This window comes from Bombina bombina, chromosome 1, assembly GCF_027579735.1.
Source record: "Bombina bombina isolate aBomBom1 chromosome 1, aBomBom1.pri, whole genome shotgun sequence".
In the NCBI taxonomy this organism is placed as follows: domain Eukaryota; kingdom Metazoa; phylum Chordata; class Amphibia; order Anura; family Bombinatoridae; genus Bombina; species Bombina bombina.
The window spans coordinates 731,011,373-731,033,154 of record NC_069499.1 but is presented as its reverse complement, the minus strand read 5'-3'; positions in this window follow the sequence as shown (position 1 = coordinate 731,033,154).

Here is a 21,782-nt window from a genome sequence, read left to right as displayed (position 1 = left end):
CTTTACACTTTTATGTGCCACACGCAGTACACCTCTTACTCAGTCAGACAAATACACAACATTTTTTTTTAAAGCCAACGTCTCACTGGGTATGAGACATTGCTTCTTGTACCTTCTAATATCACTAGCATCCACTGTACCTCTCTCAACCTAGCAACTTTGTTACCTCTGCCTGATGATAGTACCCCACACTATGACTGTTTATCTGTATCTCTCTTTTCCTCCAAACTAAGGGATAGCCTCTCTGATGTGCCTCTGCCTAGCCTGGATTGGACACTGTTCTGTGATGGAAGTTTGAGGATGGTGAATGTTTCTGCTGTAGTCATGACAGATTCTGTTATATAGGCCGAGCCCCTCCCATCTCACTACAGTGCCCAAGCGGCTGAGCTACATGCACTCACACTTGCTTGTCAGCTCTCAAAGGACAGGTCAGTAAACATTTACACTGATAGTAAATATGCTTTAGGGATTGTATATGCCACTGGTCAATTATGGAAATTAAGGGGTTTTCTAACTTCTGCTGGTACCCAAATTTCCAATGCACCACAAGTTTCTGCATTCCTTGACTCAATCCATTTACCCACTTCCATCTCTGTCATGCATTGCAAAGCACACACCCACTCACAGGAACCCATTTCACTTTGTAATAGTTATGCTGATCAAATTGCTTAGCATGCAGCTTCTCTGCCATTTACACTACATTGTCTCTCTTTACACTTCTCTTCCTGAACAAACTGTTCACCTCTGGACTATTCTTGGTGTTACCTGTGACTTTTGGTATCTGGTCCACTCCAGATGGATGCCCTGCTCTACCTCAACCACACCTCTCTCTTATGCTATCCTTTCTGCATAACCAAACACACTGAGGTACCGCACAACTTGCTGAAACCCTTAACAGACAGTGGTTTGCCCCCCCCCCCATCAAGCTGCAAAATGGGTTGTATTGAATTGTGAGACGTGCTCAATTCAATCCAAGGGGGGAACCTAAAGGCCCACCAGGCGGATGCCCATGGGCATTTGATACTTTTGAATGTTTACAAATTGACTTTTCTGACATACCTCCCTGTAGGGGTTTCAAACATTTACTTGTGATAGTGGACCAACTTACTGGATGGGTCGAGGCCTTTCCTACAAGAACTGTGAAAGTCCAAGAAGCTGCCAAGTGAATGCTAAAAGAACTCATACCCAGGTTTGGCCTCCCAGAGTAATTGAATCTAACAGAGGAACACATTTCACAAGTAATATTATTCAGCAACTGGCATTAGCCTTAGGCTTTACTTGGCATCGTCATACCCCTTGGCATCCAGAAAGATCAGGCCAAGTGGAAAGAAAGAACCAGACCCTAAAACAGACTATTGCAAAAATTTGTTCTCAAGTAAGCCTTAAATGGGTAGATGCTTTGCCCCTAGCACTGTTTGGTACTCACACAAACCATAGGGGGACCCTCAAGCTCACACCATATGAACTATTGTTTGGTAGGCCACCTCCTTTGTATAGTGCCAACACCTTACACCTGCCTGACCTTGCAGTAGGTGATGTATAACTAACTGCTTATCTTTTGCAACTGCAGACATTCTCTCCACAGACATGTCTCTCTCTCTCAGTCTTTGCCATTGGACATGACTGCACATCCCTTCCAGTCAGGTGACTTCATTTTAGTCCAGACCTATCAAAAAAAAACACTGCAGCCTCTCTGGAAAGGTCCCTTCCTGGTTTTGCCGACTACTCCAAAAGCTATCAAAGTTGCTGAGATCGACTCTTGGATCCACTACTCCAGGTGTAAAAGATACAGCCCAGACAAAGAAGCAGCCTGCAACAAGCCAAAGAAAGAAGAAGCTGGGGCAACCAAGGCCTCTGAAGAAGGGGTAACCAAGACCCCTGACGACGATTGGTTAATTCAGACCCTTCTGGGTTTGAAACTCAGACTAACCAGAAATAGTGAAATCTCACTAGCTGAATGAGTGAAACTGAAAGATCTGTCTTTCTAACTCTTATTTTCATTGTCTCACTCCTCTGTTGATATCTTGAGTAACACCCCTCAATATGTCTCCTTTGTTTTGTGTCACACTTTTGACCATGCTCTCTTACTCTATTTCCCAATATGTGTCTTCTGGTCAGTGTGCTTGTCCTAACCCCTTTACTAAATACTCTTGTTCTGGTAACCTTGTATCTGTGGCAGTTTTTCCTCCTACTACTAGCTGCCCTCAACAAGTAATTATACTCAAAGTTTGTATTTAAAGGTCCTAAGGGGTTTGTTATCCAGTCTATTTGCATAGCCCCACTAGTGAATGTGGTTTGAAAATTATGAAGTGGGTAGCTGAGAAATGAAAGTGACCCCTTCTTGCTTGACGTTCTCCTGTAACTACAATTGCCACAACCCCTATTTACCCCCATGATTCTTTCCCCCATAATGATAATTTACCTAATGCCCAATTGTCCACAGAGAACTATTCTTTAGGTGAATGGGGACTAAACTCACATGTTGTCCTACTTCAAACTATAGCCAATCACACCGAGGGCAATTGTTATATTTGTGCTCGCATTCCCACTCATCATAAGGGGGTATTCCTCTTATGGGTATTAATGTTGATTTGTTTACCTTTGATTTGTCTACTTTTATTCCTCCAGGTACACCATTGTTCAACCTATCAGGTAATTTTATCTCTTTGGGAGGCACCTCATATGGTACTATCTGCAGGGAAATTGGCCAAGGTACGGTGCGGTTGGGTGCCTCCCTATGTGAGTATGTAATCTCCAGTAATGGCACTCATTTCCGGCTGGTAAATTCCTCTGGTATGATCCTAACTGTGAATTATAATCTCACTGCACTTTTTTGTTTCCTCCAGGGCCCCAATTGTACTTTTGTTTCCCCATCCCTTGTACAATCTTTCCTCAGCAGACCACCCCCTGGGTTGTATTGATATGTGGACAGACAGCGGTGTCAGCCCTCCCTGGTAACTCTACAGCCATCTGCTTCCTGGGTGTGGTAACCCCAGCCATCTGTGTTGTCCCCACGCTGCCCTTGGGCCCAATTCGCAATAAACGTGAATCTGGAAGCTTGCTGCCGCCCTTGTCCAACAGTATGCTGGAGATTCAACTGGTCGAGCTATCCTCCCGGCCGTTGGTGTCTACCTGAATCATCAGGACATCATCATGTTATCTGTGACACTACAGACCTTCATGAATGAGAGTGCAGGAGTTGTTCAGAGTGTGGCCCAAGAGTTGAAGCAGCTTAGACAACTAGCATTGCAGAATAGGATGGCCCTTGATTACCTCCTGGCTTCCCAAGGAGGGGAGGGGAGGGGGGGTGTAGTCTTGTGAGAAAAGAATGTTGTACCTATGTTACTGATCAATCACTTAATTTGAGTCACCATCTCACAGTTATTAGGTCCCTATCCCAGGATGTCCAAGATGTGATTGATGACAAATTTGGCCTTGGAGGTATTTTTGACCATCTCTTTGATTGGCTACCTAATTTGGGATGGTTACGCTACCTTTTTCTGTATGGCATTGTTATTATAGTATGCCTTATCCTGATGTGTTGATGTATACAATGTGGACCTGGTTTAATCTCTACATGCAAGAATGTTTTCACTGTGTCTCATTCTTCTCCCAAATACTTGTTTCCCTCTATCCATTTTGAATCTCCCCACCATGTTGAGATCTCTCTTGACCCTGATTTCTTCTGAGTTCACCTACTTTTCTCCTACTCTATGTCTCTTTTGACCTCTTGATCTTACAATGTTATTGCCTACCCACCAGCTGTGCCCTAAAATTCCCTGTCTTATCCCTTTGCAGGATGCACTACGTCCCTAGGATCGTCTAGAACTTTCCTACATTGGGAAACTGGCCACGGAGAGACCATGGACCATCATCTACCTTGATGGCCACCCCGGTCGTAGCCTGTATACCCATAACCCACTCCTTTTTCCCTCCCTGGTGGTTTCTATTTCTTCATTGTCTTTCTGTATTGTTTTATTTTGCTTTCATATTGCATTACCTTATACTTACACTCTCTATATTTCCTTCACAGGTGCAGAATTCCTTCACCTCCCAAACATGCCATGATACTGCCTGACAACCCACTATTCGCCATCAACTCTGCAAGAATGATGGGGATTGTTAATTGTTGTTAATAAATATGGGAGGGGATGTTTCTGCACTATGTCATGCCACACACATATGTCATGCCACACACACATTTACAGCATAGGAATGTTTAGGTAGTTGTCTACTCCACCCGATGGCGACTAGCGTCCGGTAATAGCGGAATTGCCTACTACCTAATAACTTCACTCCTACCTTGTTTTTGCTTACCCTCTTGTAGTCCTGTGAACCATCTTGGACGCGAGCACCCATGTACTAATAGCATTGTGATTGTAATTGTCAAACCGCCATGAGTCACATTGAGTTTTTGTGATCGCAGCACTTTGACGTTTGCGATCAAAGGGGGAATGTTATGAGCTGCTTATTCTATTTTCATTATTTTATATGTTTAACCAAACTTTTCCATTTCTTTTACTGAACTCTTCTCTGAAACTGCAGATATATTACTTCTGTATTTTCCAGCAATTCACTCCTGCCCTAATAAATGATGTATCTTTAACAACTTGCTTTTAGCCTAAAAAGTATATATCAGTACATCTTAAAGTTATGGCTTCTCCCATACAAAGTTTTCTAAATATCTGAAACTCAAGGTAAAATCCAAGGCTTCTCTGTGCAGTATCAACTTCTCAATCCAATTAGCCAGCTAGCCTCTGGTCACATTCCAAGAAAACATATCTCCCAAATTTTAACATAGAGGACCTGTTTTTTTTTTTCCTTTCCTAGTAACCACTAATCATGTGTGATTTATTGGCCAATCATTATCAGCCAATTAGCTCTCTGCTTTGTAAGGAACTGTAATAGTATAAAAATGCATGTATATGAAAATGTGTTAGTCTTGCGTTGCTGTTTTTTGTGCTGGGACACTGTTGCAACAGTGTAATAAAGATTACCTCTTCTGAGGTGAGCCTTTGTTTGATAAATATCTGGTCTGGACCTCTTTATTACTGCACCTGAGACGAGCTCACTCACGACACTATATTGGTCACTGATTTGTTTTTGTTTTGTTTTTGGATGTCAGAAATGTATATTTGTGAATGTTGAGATGTTATATTGGTTTCACTGGTAAAAATAAATAATTGAAATGGGTATATATTTGTTTTTTTGTTAAGTTGCCTAATGATTATGCACAGTAATAGTCACCTGCACACACAGATATCCCCCTAAAATAGCTAAAACTAAAAACAAACTAAAAACTACTTCCAAAAATATTCAGCTTTGATATTAATGAGTTTTTTGGGTTCATTGAGAACATGGTTGCTGTTCAATAATAAAATTAATCCTCAAAAATACAACTTGCCTAATAATTCTGCACTCCCTGTATATATATATCTACAGTCTGAGAGTGCAGTCCCCTTCCGTGTTTTGTATGGATATACTGTGTATATATATATATATATATATATATATATATATATATATATATATATATAGTCTATATCCAATAAGGGACTGCACTCACTGGATTTGGTTTAAGAAACCTTCAAATCTTTATTATGGTAACGTTTCGGGGTTCACAGACCCCTTCCTCAGACCAGATAACAGTGCAAGTGAACAAAGTGTGCAATATATAGCCCTAGCCCCACCCATCACAAACATCAAAATTGTGCCAAAAATCCATCACCATGGTAACACATAAACAAGGCCTAATGACCATACCACCAGAAAACAAAATAAAAAATAAATCAAACTGTATATGCAAGTATCTTGCATTACCTCATAGCTGAACACTAATATATACAAATATTGAGTAGTAGATATTAAGTAGTTGCAAAAGTATAACTGTAATCAGTTACTGATCCAGACTAAGGTTAAAGTATATTTAGACAAGCAATGATGGAAAACACACTAATCAAATAATAAAAGTAAACATCATGCAAGAAGAGGAATCTATCTATCAGTTACACTGTGTAAAACCATATTAACCTTCCTGTATCAAGTTGCAGGAATCAATCTTAAGGGAATATTCACATAAGCCATAACATATAAACATTGCAAAACAGATTAGGCATTTAAACCTCTTACATTTGAAATAGGTCAATCAAAAATACATATGAGGTCTGTTAATGCGAGTTCAATGTCCCCCATATTCATCTCAAAGCTTGCTATGACATATCCTATAAAAGTGTTTGAACTATATGTGCTAACCTGACATTCTGGTAGATACCAATATCCAAAACTGTTAAGCCCCCTGGGCGCGCAGAGCAATGTGTTGTATCCCATGTGAGCTGTATATAAAAAGGCCCATGGTTCCCAGTACTAGGGTTCTATGCAAGGTGTCTAGCCAGTATAATAATCCCTAGTATTATGGAGCTTAGATAGATATATACATGGATGCATGTATTTACCTGTATACCAAGTCTGTAGTGCATCAGTACAGTGAACAGGCGCGGCTCAGCCCGGTATAGCATGAGTGAGCTTACAGCACGACCGCGTGGCTAATTAGCATAGACTGTCAGTCACTCAATGGGCGTAGCTAGGTCACGGAGTGACAGCGGGGTCAGTAGTTAGAGTTATGCCGAGCTGCTAATGAACATATCTCATGTGAGCTTCTATGTAATCCCAAAAAGACCAATGCTGGTATAAAAGGCTTATTTTAAATGACAACATATGGCTCCAATATGGTCTAGTGTGGTTTAGGATGTATAACTATATGTGTGCCTAAACATCAAAGCATCTAATGTGAGCTATCGAATACCGCTGTGTACAAGATCATGGGAGGCAGATAGATTTAAGATAGAGCGAACCTGGAGCAAAAAAAATGTACTGCTCAAAACATAAAAAATTAAAAATTAAAAATTAAAAAATCACAAAATTAACATTAAACCGTTAATAAATAAATTATATCTATAGCCAGCCTGGACCAATGTTAGATAAGCCCTAGCAGGCCAAGCAGAAAAAGGGGGGTAGTTAGGTATTGCCATAGTGGGTCCTACATGCTCATAAGAACCACTAGAGTGTAATTTATGTGAGTGTTAAATCATTTACCACAGTTACTATTACGGGGTAACTGTATTTAGGATAGGCATCATAGTAACTGTCTAAAGAATAATATACAGTAGTTCAATGGTCTAGTACCCCTAGAGATCCTAACAAATGTAACATGTATAGAACATACTTGTGCCCGAGAAGGTCACTCGTACAGCAGGATCTCAATACGGATATCATTGACCCCCTGTATACATATGGCAATCAAGTTCAGTTAAAGAGACACAATCAAAAGAGGGCACACTATAGGTAGTAGACATATCAGCTGAGCAAAAAAAATGCAGAAAATATCAAAAAAATATCAAGGCAATATCAAGATGCTCAAATCACAGCCCCTGCGGGTCACCATATCAAAGGTACGGTAAAAGTGCACCCTAACAGGCATATATAATACACTAAGTACTGTCAATACGAATACATTGTTGTACACAAGGGCATATATAACTGTGATAAGTCAAGGCTTCAGAGGAAACAGTGCCAATTGTTAGACATGTTTAATCCTCTGGGGTAGATGGTATATAGTCTATGGATCCATCTAGCCTCCATCTGCAAGAGTGTCCTGCCCCGGTCACCCCCACGCCTGAGGGGGGGACGTGGTCAATTAAGATGAAGCGTAAATCTGTTACCTTGTGGCCTGCTTGCAAGAAATGTCTTGCCACGGTTGGTCCGAGGTCCCATTGTCAATAGCAGTTCGTATCGCTGAGCGATGGTTTGCCATTCTTAAGCGCGCGTTGTATGTTGTTTTGCCAACATAGAAACGTCCACAACAACAGCTCAGTAGGTATACAACATGGCTTGTAGTACAGGTGATGAAGTGCTTTATAGTGAATTTCTGGTTAGTATGGGGGTGTCTGAATACTTTGCATGGGATCATACCGCTGCAAGTTGTGCAGCCCTTGCATCTGTAACAACCCATTTTATTAGTTTTAAGCCATTTCTTGGTGTAACTATGTTGAGGATCTGTTTGCATAAGTATGTTCCTCAGACTTCTACCCCGTCTATAGCCCATGATTGGTGGATCCATATGCCCAAAGGGTAGTGTCCGGTCTGTGCCCAGAATCTCCCACCTGTTGCGAATTGAATCTGCCAATGGTTTCTTTCCTCTGTCAAAAGTGGTTGTAAAGACCATCCTTGGGGTCTCTTTCCTAGTGACTGCTGGAGTGTCTTGTGCCATGTTTGCTTCAATTTCATCTCTCACCTTCTTAATAAGGTTATCCTTATATCCCCTTTGTTGGAATTTCTCAGCCATCTGGTCCAGTTGGAGATCTCCTATTTGTGGTCTCCGTGTTGTTTCGTACAACTCGTATCAGCTGTGATTTTAATTATTGCCTTCCGAGTATGTGGGGGGTGATTGCTTGTGGCTTCACAGCAATGAGTTTCTGTCAGTAGGTTTTAGAAAAAGGGGTCGTGGAATAACCTATCAAGTTTCTTATAAATCCGATAATCAAGAAAATCGATCCTTTCTGGATCATATTTCAACTCAATTTGATTGGGTTCGGTAGTGCATTGAGTTTGGTTACCCATTCAAGTAAGGAGTCCCACTGGGTCCATGCCACAACACAAAAAAGACATCATCAATGTATGCACCCTGGTTGATGACTACACAGCATTGGGAGTGCAGACACACACGGAGGATATATATGTATATAATATGTAGAGAGCACTCTCACTTTCAAAGTTCTTTCGTGCCATGGTGCCAGCAGGTAAAATATACAAGGTAAAGGAAGGCACTCACTGGTCTTTTCATCAAGTGTTTATTATCAAGCGTGACGTTTCGGGGACACACTCCCCTTCCTCAGAGGAAGGGGAGTTTGTCCCCGAAAACGTCACACTTGATAATAAACACTTGATGAAAAGACCAGTGAGTGCCCTTCCTTTACCTTGTATAGATATATATATGTATATATATATATATATATATATATATATATATATATATATATATGTATATATTATATATATATATAGTATATGTATGTACATATGTATTTGTGTATTTATATATGTATTTACTGAATTTACAGACATATATTCAACACATACAAACACATAAGTACGTATGTTTGCATATATAGACGTATCTAAATATACATATATTTATAAAACTGTGTTGGAGTAGCTGAAAACAGAAAAATCATATTTATGCAATAGTTATATTTACAGGGACCATTGTACACTAAATTTTTCTTTGCATAAATGTTTTGTAGATTATTAATTTAATATAAGTGAAAATTAAAAAAGTGGTTTATTTTTGTGAGTATAGAATAGCTAACCTTTAAAAACTATCCTTCCCAAATAAATAGTTTGTTGACTTTTTTTCCTTACAAAGGTAAGCGCAATATCGTTTGGTTGTCACAAATTCACTCTTAATGTGCAAAAATATATTCCTGCAAACACGTACACACTCCGCATATGGTCAAAATCAATATTTTAATTCCACAAATATTTTACAATAAAATCTTATCACATTATCCTATATAATACTAAGGCAGGTATGTTTGTCAGATGCAGTCATGTGCAGTAGAGACAAACATACGCATGGAAAAAAAGACCGAAGGAAAAGAGTGCACTAGGCTAGAGGTAATCTGAATTTCCTAAATAGGAGAATATATATTATTATTAATTTTTTTCCTTACAAGAGGTTTAGCGCAATATCGTTGGTTGTCCAAATTCACTCTTAATGTGCAAAATATATTCCTGCAAACACGTACACACTCCGCACATGGTCAAAATCATATATTTAATTCCACAAATATTTTACAATAAAATCTTATCACATTAGCCTATATAATATAAGGCCAGGTATGTTTGTCAGATGCCACTAGGCTAGGGTAATCGGAATATCCTAAATAGGAGACTATATATTATTAATTTTTACAACAGAAAAAGACCTTTACTTAATTCTAATCTTATGTATGAAAAATTGCCGACAATTACAACAGTTTCAAAATACGCAAATATTTAATATATCAGGAATATGTTTATACAATAAAAGTTGTTGTTATGAAGGTAGCATACGTAACAAAAGACATGAAAAAATATAAGAATCTACTACCACCTTGTAAATCCACCTTTTAAAAATAATACAATATAAAAAAACTTGTATAAAATCGAGTATTAAGACGGTATCAATAAAAAGCCTATTATGACCGGTCAAAAAACGTTATATTTTTTTAAAAAACTTCAGTCTTTATAAAGTAGACAAGGGAGTGTTGTCTAAATCACTGTCACTAGTGTTATAATACTGTCTTTGTGTGATGGTTTAGCACCAGTATAAGTTGCAACTGTATTACTTTCATATATCTGATTAGTGATAACAAAGTTAGCAATTCCTTTTGGTAGACAATATAGCTGATTATGTTCTATGCCAAAGAACTGCAGGAAGAAACGGTTTACCTTGTTATCGGGTGGAGACTGCGTCCTGACTGACACCGCTATGGGTACAGGGTATTTTACTCCTCTTTACTCAGAACTCTCTGCAAATGTCGGCCCCGTCGGTATCAGAGTGTTTTACCTTTACTCTTAACCCGCTTGCCTGGTGTTTGCTATCTGGATGGTAGCTCTTTGAGCTCTGGTTCCACTTTCGATGTTCCACCCGGGATGCCAGCTGAGTCTATGCACTTGCCGCTATGCTTTTTCAAAAGTCGGCTCCTGCTGATGCTGCTGATTGGTCCCTTTGATACCACGTGATGGTGGTGGCCAATAGAATGGCACTTATCCAGCGGATCTTTTGCAGGTAAAAAATAGGTAGTCTCTATATGTCGGGAAATAATCTGCATAGAGATCTTTTCAGACAAAAAACTACCTGGTTTTTTGTAAACTTGTTATCACTTGTTTCCCATCAATATGTTCTCACCGTAAAAACAGCCTTTTCAAGATGGTTTAGTTAAATCTAGGCAATTCTTATATAACACTCCCCTATATTCCTATTGGTGGATACCTATTCCAATTAAAGTTGGATTATTTTTCTCTTTTTTAGTTAAAAATACGGTGGCGAGGGTCATGTGTAAAGGTGGATTTTTTATACTAGTAAAATTCTTAATAAGGTGGATTTTTAATAAAGGTGGATTTTTTTTATAAAAAGGTGCCTTTCATATATTATTTATTTTAAACTTGTGATTTTAAAAATATCTACATATTCTCCAGAAGTATTGGATAAGTTTAATCATATTAATTAAAAGTATATTCTCAAGGTAATGTGAGCAGGTTTAAATCTCTTTCTGAATTTAACCCCATAGCCGTATAGGGGTTTCATTTCATATATTTATCTGCCTCTTTTTTTTAAAAGTTTCTTTTCAAGTCCTCTCCACGCCAATCCTTTCTTACTTTGCAAATTCCACCAGTATTTTAGATCTTTTGTGCTGCTTTCATGTATCTTCTCTAAAATGTTCATATAGTCTTGTTTTTTTTCTTTCCCTTTCTCTATTAGGTTCGGATGTTCCCCTAATCCTTGGTTTTGCTCGTTACCCTAAATATTGTTTCCCACAGACTACATTGCAAATAAATAGATTATACCTTTATCTGTACATCTTATAGTTTCATTAATGGTGTATTCTTTACCTAGTGACGTGCATTCATAGGAGGCAGGTGAGGCAGTGCCTCCCCTGGCCAATGTGGGAATTACAGCCTTTTAATAAAAATAAAATAAAAAAATAGCTATTTATTTTTCCAATTTTTTTTTTCCATCTGAAAAAGGTGACCCCCCCCTACCCCACCCATCCCTCCACCAAATTCAGTATTTTATTGAAATGTATTGTTTTAAAACAAAAACGTAATATTACGTAATACATTCATATTGCGCAAGAAGGTAGAGGCCAGCTATCCTTCCATTGCGCAATATGAATGTATTACTGCGCCTGTGTTATGGGTTGCTTTAGAGACTGCCACCCAGTGGGGAAATACGAGCTAATGCAGCAATCTCTTGTAGCCCATAACTGCTCCCACTGGAGACTTGACTCTTCAAGCCTTCGGGAGCCCTCAGCCTTGCCTGCCCGCCCCTCAGCCAATCAGACATGACTATGTCTGAGTCTCTGGGCTGAGTTGCGGCCGTGAAATTGTTTGCATCTGGTCAGATGTTGGCTGTTGTCCACATGCGTCGACCGGCCGTCCGTCAGTATCATCAGATCAGACTGAGAGAGAAGAAGTGCTGCAGTCCAGTGAGTGCTCAGTGCACTGTCCGATGGCGTGACCGCTGTGTGAGACTGTCAGTCCCAGAGCTCACAGCTCAGTTGTCTCAAGCCAGCCGTTACCCGTCCTCCTCACAGTTCAGTTGTCAGACTCAGCCTCGGGAGGTCAGGAGACTCTAGGACAGGACTCAGGACTCAGCGAGCACTAGCGGTAGGTGCATTATACCTGTGTAATGTGTATTTAGTCCCCAGTGTGGTGATTGTATACACTTCAGTAATGTGCATATAACAGTAGGTAACAGGCTAGCAATGTATAGTAACATTTAATAAATCAACCAGTCAGGCCTAAGCAATATGTAGCAACCCATGGTTTAACATTGGTTTACTGTACTGCTGGGCTGTATTAACATTACACTATATTCTATGCTGTTGACCCAACATCAATACAGCAGTTATCAGGCATTGCACATTAATGATCAGAACTAAACTCAAGTGCCCCAATCATTATCTTACCAACTCCCTGTCTACCTCAGACATTGCTACCATTCCCTTCCCTGCAATACCCCCCCCCCCCTTATTTAGCAACTAACAATTAGTGAAACTGGCATTACTGAACAATGCATTGCCTGAAAAACTCTATACTATACACAAATTGTACACATGATGGCAACATATTTGACTAAGCCAGTGTATTCAAGCAGTATTTATTTAGCTATAACATTGGGCTATAGTATTATTACCAACATTTCCAAGGAGTTGAAAACATTATCATGGTTGCCTTATCCAGCACATTCCCATGTCACTCCATATGGGCTGGAGCTTAGACCATACATGTGCATGGTGGTTTTGATTTGCTTACTGGCTACATAATGGAGTGGCAGAGGGGGAGCAAAACACACAGTGACTGAAGAGAACTTTCAATAGAATGTGCTCATGAGCATGAACAACTTTGTTTTTAAATTAGATTGTAAGCCTGAGCATTGCCCATGTGCAATGCAAGAGACAACATTTGAAATGTGCAGTAACAAAAGATTGTATAAAACAAAATGTCTAGTGCAGTGAGATAAGCAAAAACTCTAGGACATGAAGGGAAATTGTTAAAAGCCAAACTCCCAGCCCACTAGCTGAAAATAGTTTGCTGAAGCTGGTTAGACTTGGTATCACATGGATTTAAATTAAAAGTTTTTAAAAACTAGCTAAAATTCCGTCAATATTTTGATTGCTTTTCCAAGGGAGCTGTTTTAAAATCTAATCCAATTATTTTTTAAACAAAATTTTCCCTGAGTTTATTTTCAAAAAAAATCTGCAGCACACACAGTACTATTAAAAAGCAACAAGATCACCTTAAAATTAATACTGACTGTCAGTGGATCTGGGGATAAATTAAACCTGCTGGAGTTTGTGGATTTAAAGTTTTAGTAACTATAAAGTAATGGGCCCTGTCATGTTGAAACCTAGGCTTCCCCTTTTCTATCTCTTCTGTTGTGGACAAATAGTGACAGCTATAAAACAAATTCAGTAGAGTGTGCAAACAAGGATAACAAGGTGTCTACACAGCCTTGTTTGTACATTCTCTTTTATTGCCTGCTTTATATCTGCCCTGAAGTGTCCCTCAGCAAAAGAGATAGGTTAGGGGAAAAATGTGGGTTTCACCATGATAGTGCCCGTTTAAAACTCATTGTAATTTAAAAAAAAAAACAAGCAAACAATTTTCATTGTTATATTACAGGAAAAAAATGGACTACATAAATAAGGAAAGTATATGGCACAGTTTGTTTACTAACATAATAATAATAATTGTTTAGGACGTGTTTACAGTGCTTTTAAAATGGACATTATACACTCGTTTTTTCTTTGTGTAAATGTTTTTTATATAACTAGTTTTTTCTTTGCAAAAATGTTTTGTAGATGATCTATTTATATAGCCCATAAAGTTTTTAGTTTTTTTTAATGTATAGTTTTGCTTATTTTTAAATAACATTGCTCTGATTTCAGACTCCCAACCAAGCCCCAAAGTTGTAGGAGAATACCAACGTATACCTACCTCCAAGCTTGCTGCTGTTTGTGTTTAAGAGTCTTTTCTCATGCAAAGGAAGGGGGAGGGTCTGCATTTTCACTTGCAGTTGGTGTTCCAGTAACCTATTAAATAGAGCTAATCTGGAAAGCTTCTAAGTAAGTTTTTTAAACGTTTTAATACTTTATTTTTAAATCAGTATCTGTGCATATTATTTCTTTTTAATAGTTGTGCAGTCACTAGAGGCAGGTGAGGCAGGGCTTCACCTCTCATATGGGGCAAAAATATATATTTTTTATTGGCTTTAAAAAAAAAATTAAAAAAAAATATTGCAATTTTTTTTTTCCAGCATTTTTTTTTCCACAGCAACATGTGGTGCAATGGAGAGGCACAAGCAGGTCTGCCTGCTGTTGCCCTCCATTACACAACATGCTGCGCCACCCTACTGGATAAAAGTGGTTAAGATCATTGCATGGCCCATAAGTGCTTATTTGAGGCAGGCCTCTTTGGGGCTGACCCAATCCAGTGAGAGGCATCAGTCAGGGGAATTTAGGGTTGGGGCTGGATGTTAAATCATATAAAACAAAACAAAAAACGGAAAAAAATACTTTAATTTATTTTGTTGCTGCCCTGTGCAGCTGCCAGCTTTGCTCCAGTGAAAAAGAGAGTTCTGTACTTCCCCTCCAAGTGCAGTGGAATGTTCCACTGTCACTTCCCTTACAGAGCAGAAAGAGATGCAGAGAGCAGTGTTTTAACCACATTTTTATTGAAGTGTTGCAACCTTAGAATTTTGCTGAAAGGATTCTGTTTGTGAAAACTGATAAATTTAATGAATGTGGTTTAGTGTTTTTTGTTTGTTTACCTCTTTTACAGCCAGTTTAAGGATCGTTTTTGATATTTTGTTTACTCAAACTTTAACACCCACTACCTTAGCAGCTTGCCTCCTGTACTCCCACACTAGTTTATAGTCTCATCACTCTTACTGACTTATGAACTCTCTGTAGCTCTGCAACTGTGTTTTCTCACAACATATCTCTTACTTTATGCTGTTTTGTATGGATGAGTTGTTATTTGACAAGAGTAAGCTAGGCCAACAGCATGGTAATATAAAATGAAACCAAGCATTTAGAAGGAGTTATAGCAAATATTCCTCCATGGCTCCTGTAGCTATAGTAGTTAATTTAAACCAGGGATTCCTTAGGTGTATGTTGGACAACCCTGATTGTAGACAACAAATAATAATTTTATTAATGCTCCCATTCATATGTGCTGTTCTGTTTCAGATATTTAAAATAGATTGTAGACTATTAGCATTTGAATAGTCACTTAAAATATTACTTAAACATTCAGTGGATGCCTCTCCCATTTCAGTGTTCCCTCTTTCCCCACTTATGTGTCTCTCTTCCTCCCTCTGTCTCCCTCAATCCCCCTTCTGTCTCACTCCCCTCTGTCTGTCTCTCTCTGTCTCCCTCTCCCCACTGTCTCTCTCTCTCTCCCGCTGTCCCTCTATCTCTCTCTCCCCTCTGTCCCTCTCTCTCTCCCCTCTGTCTCTCTCTCTCCCCTATGTCTCTCTCTCCCCTCTGTCTCTATCTCTCTCCCCCTCTGTCTCTCTTCTCCTCTGTTTCTCTCCCCTCTGTCTCTCTCTCCCCTCTGTCTCTCTCTGTCTCTCTCTCCCCTCATGTCCTCTCTGCTCTCCCCTCTGTCTCTCTCCCCCTCTGTCTCTCTCTCTCTCTCTCTCTCTCCCCTCCTGGTCTCTCTCTCCCCCCCTCTGTCTCTCTCTGTCTCTCTCTCTCTCTCCTCTGTCTCTCTCTCCCCTCTGTCTCTCTCCCCCCTCTGTCTCTCTCTCTCTCTCTCTCTCCACCCCCCTCTGTCTCTCTCCCCCCATGTCTCTCTCCTCTCTCTCTCTCTCTCTCTCTCTCCCCTCTGTCTCTCTCTCCCCCCTTCTGTCTCTCTCTATCTCTCCCCTCTCCCCTCTCTCCCCTCTGTCTCTCTCTCTCCCCTCATGTCTCTCTCTCTTATTTACTGAATAATGAAGGAATCTATAAGCACTAATTTGCAGCCTTTAAAGTAAAAAAGTATGTTTTAAACATATGTTAATGGGCCTGGTATTCTAGATCTACATAATCAGAGCAAGCATTTTGTTATCTGGCAAGAGTTTCGTGTTACAATCCTTTAGACTAAAATAAGATGTTTACTAAGTTGACCAGTTTTCCAAGACACTATTTAAAAGGACATGAAACCCATATGTTTTCTTTCATTATTTAGAACAGCATGCAATTCGTAAATAACTTTCAAATTTACATCTTATATCTAATTTTCTTCATTCTTTTGATATCCTTTGTTTAAAATCTTATCTTAATATGCTCAGTAGCTGCTAGATTGGTGGCTGCACATAGATACCCTCATCGCGATTGGCTCACCCATATGCATTGCCTATTTCAACTAAAGGATATCTATAGAATGAAAGTGTATCCTAGCCACTGCCTCACCAGCCTCTGACGTCACCGCACGTTTACCTTATTCATAGATGTATAGTATTTTTATTTTTCCACTATGTGTATAGGCTTTGCAGTTATAACAGGAATAAATCTTTGTAATTTTTTTTCCTTTCAAAACTACTTTTTTTAATTATCTCTCTGTATTTTTAAACTCACTTGGTGCCAATATATTCCCTCATATTGTTTGCTTTTTCTGTATATAATGGTAGGTCTATCAGTGATTTTTGTTGCCCAAAATGAGATCTGATTTAATCAAATGCCAATGTTTATTTATTATTTTTTTCCATTTCTTTGTGTTGGTAACTCGTAAACTAGTTAGAACTGGATTTTTATTTTGTCATCATTTTTCTCTTGTACTTACAGTGTTTTTGTGTTTATTTAGGATCTCTTTACGTTCCATTTCTCTTACTTCAGTGATTGTTTTCTCTTTTTTATTAGTGTCATAATCCCCTTTCTTGAAACCTGTCTTCTAAAACTTTAATTTGTGTGTCAAAATCGAATAGTTTGTGCAATTACGTCTTATTCTTAAACATTGACCTTTTAGGTAAAGTTGTCTAATCCATCTTTTCAGATAACAACTTTTAGCGTGCACATAATTGGCATCGACTGCCTTAAAGTGATTTTTTGTGTTTAACCCACACTATTATCTACATAAATATCTAAATCGAGGAATGTGATTTTTCCCTTTACTAATAAGTATAAATAAAACTGAGTCCCTATATCATTTTTGTTCATATTTTCAAAAGGCCTCTATGAGACTTTCCTCATCTCCTTTCCAATTAAGAATAATGGTCATATATATACTGCTTGAAAAGCAAGAGGTTTGCACCTAAGTCATGCACTATGGATATAAATCCCATCTTCTCAATAAACAGATTGGCATAACTTAGTGCAAAACCTCGTGCCCATTGCAGTACCACTTCATTTGACGGTATTATTGGCCAATAATTAACACATTATTAGTATAAATTAACTTATACCTTCTAGAATAAAATCATTCAGAAGTATCTGCTGTCGGCTTTCACCTTTTAGTGACTCTTTAATTGCCTCCTATAACCTTAATATGGTCTATACTGGTGTACAAAGAGCACACATCACATGATGCTAAGATATAGTTTTCACACCATTGTCTATCTCATCTAATATTTTATTCCAATTTCTTTTACTCTATTGAGAAAATATCATATAAAATTACATGTTACATTTACTGTTTCACATAAGTTACATGTCAAGATAGAAACAAAAAGAAAAAAAACAAAAAGGAAAAGAAAAAAAACAATATAAGAAAACAAATGTCAGTAATGCAAATATATTTCTCAAAGGTTTTATCCTAACAAAGTAAGCAATTATCTGGATTCACATAAGGAACACAGATTATGGTCTTCAACTGTTAAACAATTAAACTGGATACATGTCGAGAAACAAACTTCTAAACTGTTTTCTCCTATTGATTTGAAAATCTCAATAGGTCCTCTGTCCGCTACCATGACTATTTAAGGTCCACACACTGCTTATCATTTGCTTATCATTTTCTGTGTTTGTAAGTTATATTGCTCCCAGATAGTCTGGGCTGTAATGTATGGGTCTCTCGTATCATTTTTATAAGAACCATATTCTTCAAGCTCTATTAACTCAGTGACTCTATTTCTCCATGTGTGTAAGTCTGGGGCTACACTGGATTTCCAGTGTTTGGCTATAATGGATTTCACACCGTTTATCATTATTTGAAATAGGATTCTATGGGCCTTGGACGGTAGTTTCAGAGATTTGTTAAGCAGGAAATACTAGGGGGTCTAGAGGTATCGTTAGTTCAAGGGCAGCCCTCCATATCTGTGATGCAATTTCTCCTATAATTGTTTATTTCCCCGCACCACCACCAACTGTGTCCCCATACCACTACCTACATGACCGCATCTCCAACATCTATCGCTGGCCTGGGGATATAATTTATGGATACGTCTTGAGGTAAGATACCAGTTGTGCAGAATTTTATAGTTCAATTCAGCCATAGATGCCGAGCAAGAGGAAGTTTTTGTGTTTCTAAAAATGTTGGCTGCTGTCTGGGGTAATATGATTATACCTAGTTCCCTCTCCCAAGCTTCAATTGAAGTGGGAAGGTTGCCTGGTGGGGCTGTGTTAAGATGGTTTTGAATTGTGGACAGGGTGTGTTCCTCTGGTGATTACCCTGTGAACAGTTTCTCCAAAGTCGTGAGGGGCCCTCAACATATTATTACTGTGTTTATGGGTCATTATGTAGTGATTTACTCGTCTATAGTTAAACCAAATTTGAGACCATGAGTGGCCTAGTTCTTGCATTTGATTTTGAGTCATCAGGTGTTCATTTACAGTAATTTGGTGAATGTCCAGTTCTATGATACTTACCATCTGGCCCCTCTAGTACCCCCCAGGTCCGCTATTGAAAACTCAGTATTGTGGGTCAATGAAGTTAAAGGGGAGGGGCTATACGTGATATATGGGTTCATCCCGGTCATCAAAGTCCATTGTAGCATGGTCTCTTTGGTTATAGGGTTTGAGATGTTCTTGGTCAATATTTTAAGGTCAGGGTGCCCAGCATAGAGCGGGTAAGTTTATTCAAGGTTTTAAATTTTCTTTCAGTTCTACCCATTCTTTTTTGTGTCTTATGTATCTTCCAGGTCCAGTATTCGTTTGTATAAAAAATGGCTGTTCGGTATGATTTTATGTTTGGGACCCCCAAGCCTCCCTGCTCTCTGGTACGCATCATAGTTATTTTATTAATTCTAGGCTGTTTGCCTCTCCATATGAACGAGTGGAACAACTGTTGTATCTGAGCTATATATTTGGGAGGGAGAGGGATAGGGAGAGTCTGTAAAATATATAACAATCTGGGAAAGGCATTCATTTTGATAGTGTTTATCCTCCCCAGGCCATGACAGGCGCTTAGAGTACCAGGAGGATAGATCCCTGGTTAGGGCCTGGTGGATCGGCATATAATTCAGTTTTAAAAACCAAGTCTATTTCCTCTGCTAATTGAATGCCCAAGGTATTTTATAGAATTAACACACCATTTTAAGAGGGCATAAATGTTTTAATCTCGAAGATCCATCCCCGGGGGGAGGGAGACTCCTAGTATTTCGGATTTAGAGTGGTTGATTAGAAAGTTTGTTAGTTTGTTAAATATGTTCAACTCATCCAATAGGAAAAGGCATGGCCTCGTCTGGTTTAGTAAGGGAAACAGAATGTCGTCGGCAAAAAAGGGATAACTTGTATTCTCCCCCTCCCTATCCCTCACCCCTGGGATATCTTTTATTAAGTCTGATTTTGGTGGCCAGCGTCTCCAGGAAACACACAAACAGTAAGGGGAAAGGGGGGCAACCCTGTTGTGTGCCGTTAGATATTTGAAAAGGCTGTGATAAAATACCATTAAGCGTTATAACAGGCAACTAGGGTGGGCGTAAAATAGGGCGAATATTCCTATGTAACATGATGTTTCCACAAGCCAAAGATTGTAGTGTATCAATTTTAGAAAGGACCAGTTGACACGGTCAAAAGCTTTTCCTGCATCCGTGGAGAGCCACACTGTTGGGATCCCCCACGGACTTGGAATGCCATATGAGATGTAAGTTGCGCACTGTATTATCTTTGGCTTCTCTGTTAGGGATGAAGCCCACCTGATCCTGGTTGTATAATCAAGGGGAGAAACCGAATTCAAGTCTAGTCGCTAGAATTTTCGCATTATATTTTAATGTCAGAATTTAAAAGGGATATTGGTCCGGTAATTGGGAATCTGATCTGCCTGTTTTGCCTGGTTTGTGGGGATGAACGTAATATGTGCCCATAAGGATTCAGGGGAGAAGTATTTTGTCTTTTTCAATGTCTTGGAAATAAGACCTGTAAGTGGGGGGCTAGTAAATTCTTAAATTGGAGTAATAGGCGTTTCCGAAACCGTCAGGTCCTGGAGCTTTTCCTATCGGGAAGGCGGATATAGCTTCCTTTACTTCTTTGAGAGATAATGGGGAGTCTAGTTTGGCCTGTTGTTCGTCAGTGAGAGAGGGGAGGTGTAGTTGCGCAAGATAGGTGGAGATATCTTGTTCAGGGAGGGGGGGATGATCCCTCTCCAGGTTGTAAAGGCTGTCATAATAAGTTCTAATTGTATCTACTATGTCTCTGGATGATGTCCAAGTCTTCCCGTCTCTATCTTTTATTGTCATGATTGTACCGTCTATTGGATCTTTGTTTTGAGGTGTCTAGCTAGAAGTTTTCCCTGTTTATTGTGTCCCTCATAGAATGTCTTCCTAAGAAACAGAGCTGCCCGCTTGGTTTCAGTGCCCCATGAGCAAGTTAAGTTGATCTCTCTTATGTTGTAAAGCTTTCTAGAAGGGACTGATTTCCCCGGGAATCCTTTTATGTATCTCTTGTGTTTTTTTTAGGGTCTTCTAGTAATGTAGATAAAAATTGGGTTCTCTGTTTATTTCTTGCCGCTTTCAGGGCTATAAGTTCCCCCTAACGTACACTTGTGTGCCTCCCATACTGAGTGTGTGTCACATGCTGTCGTGCAATTACGGTCAAAATACCTTCCTCAGGGAGGTTATTAAGCTGTGTAAATTTGAGTGGATCTTTCAGAAGTGTTTCATCCTAATCTCCCAGGTCCTTTTCAGGTCTCTGTGAAGTGGGCCATCTGAGGGTGCAGCTAATTATAGCGTGGTCCTGACCACGTTTATGGGGGAAATATCTGTATGCTGAACTAAATCTAGACTAGTGACATCTATAAGCAAATAATCGATCCTCGAGTAGACTTTGTGGGGGTGAGAATAAAAGGTAAAGTCCTTCGTGGAAGGGTGTGTTAGTCTCCAAGCGTCGTGTAGTGTTAGGTCTGTTAAATATGCCTTAGCCAACCGTAGTGATTTCTGGGGGATAGAGGAAACGCCTCTGGAGCAGTCTATGTCGGGTTCCAATGCTAAATTTAAAATCCCCCCCAACCACCAAACCCCCCTTTTGGCAATCTAATATAGCATTCCTCTTATAGTAAGAAAAAATTGGGGTGTAGGGGTGTTGGGGGCGTATATGTTTGGC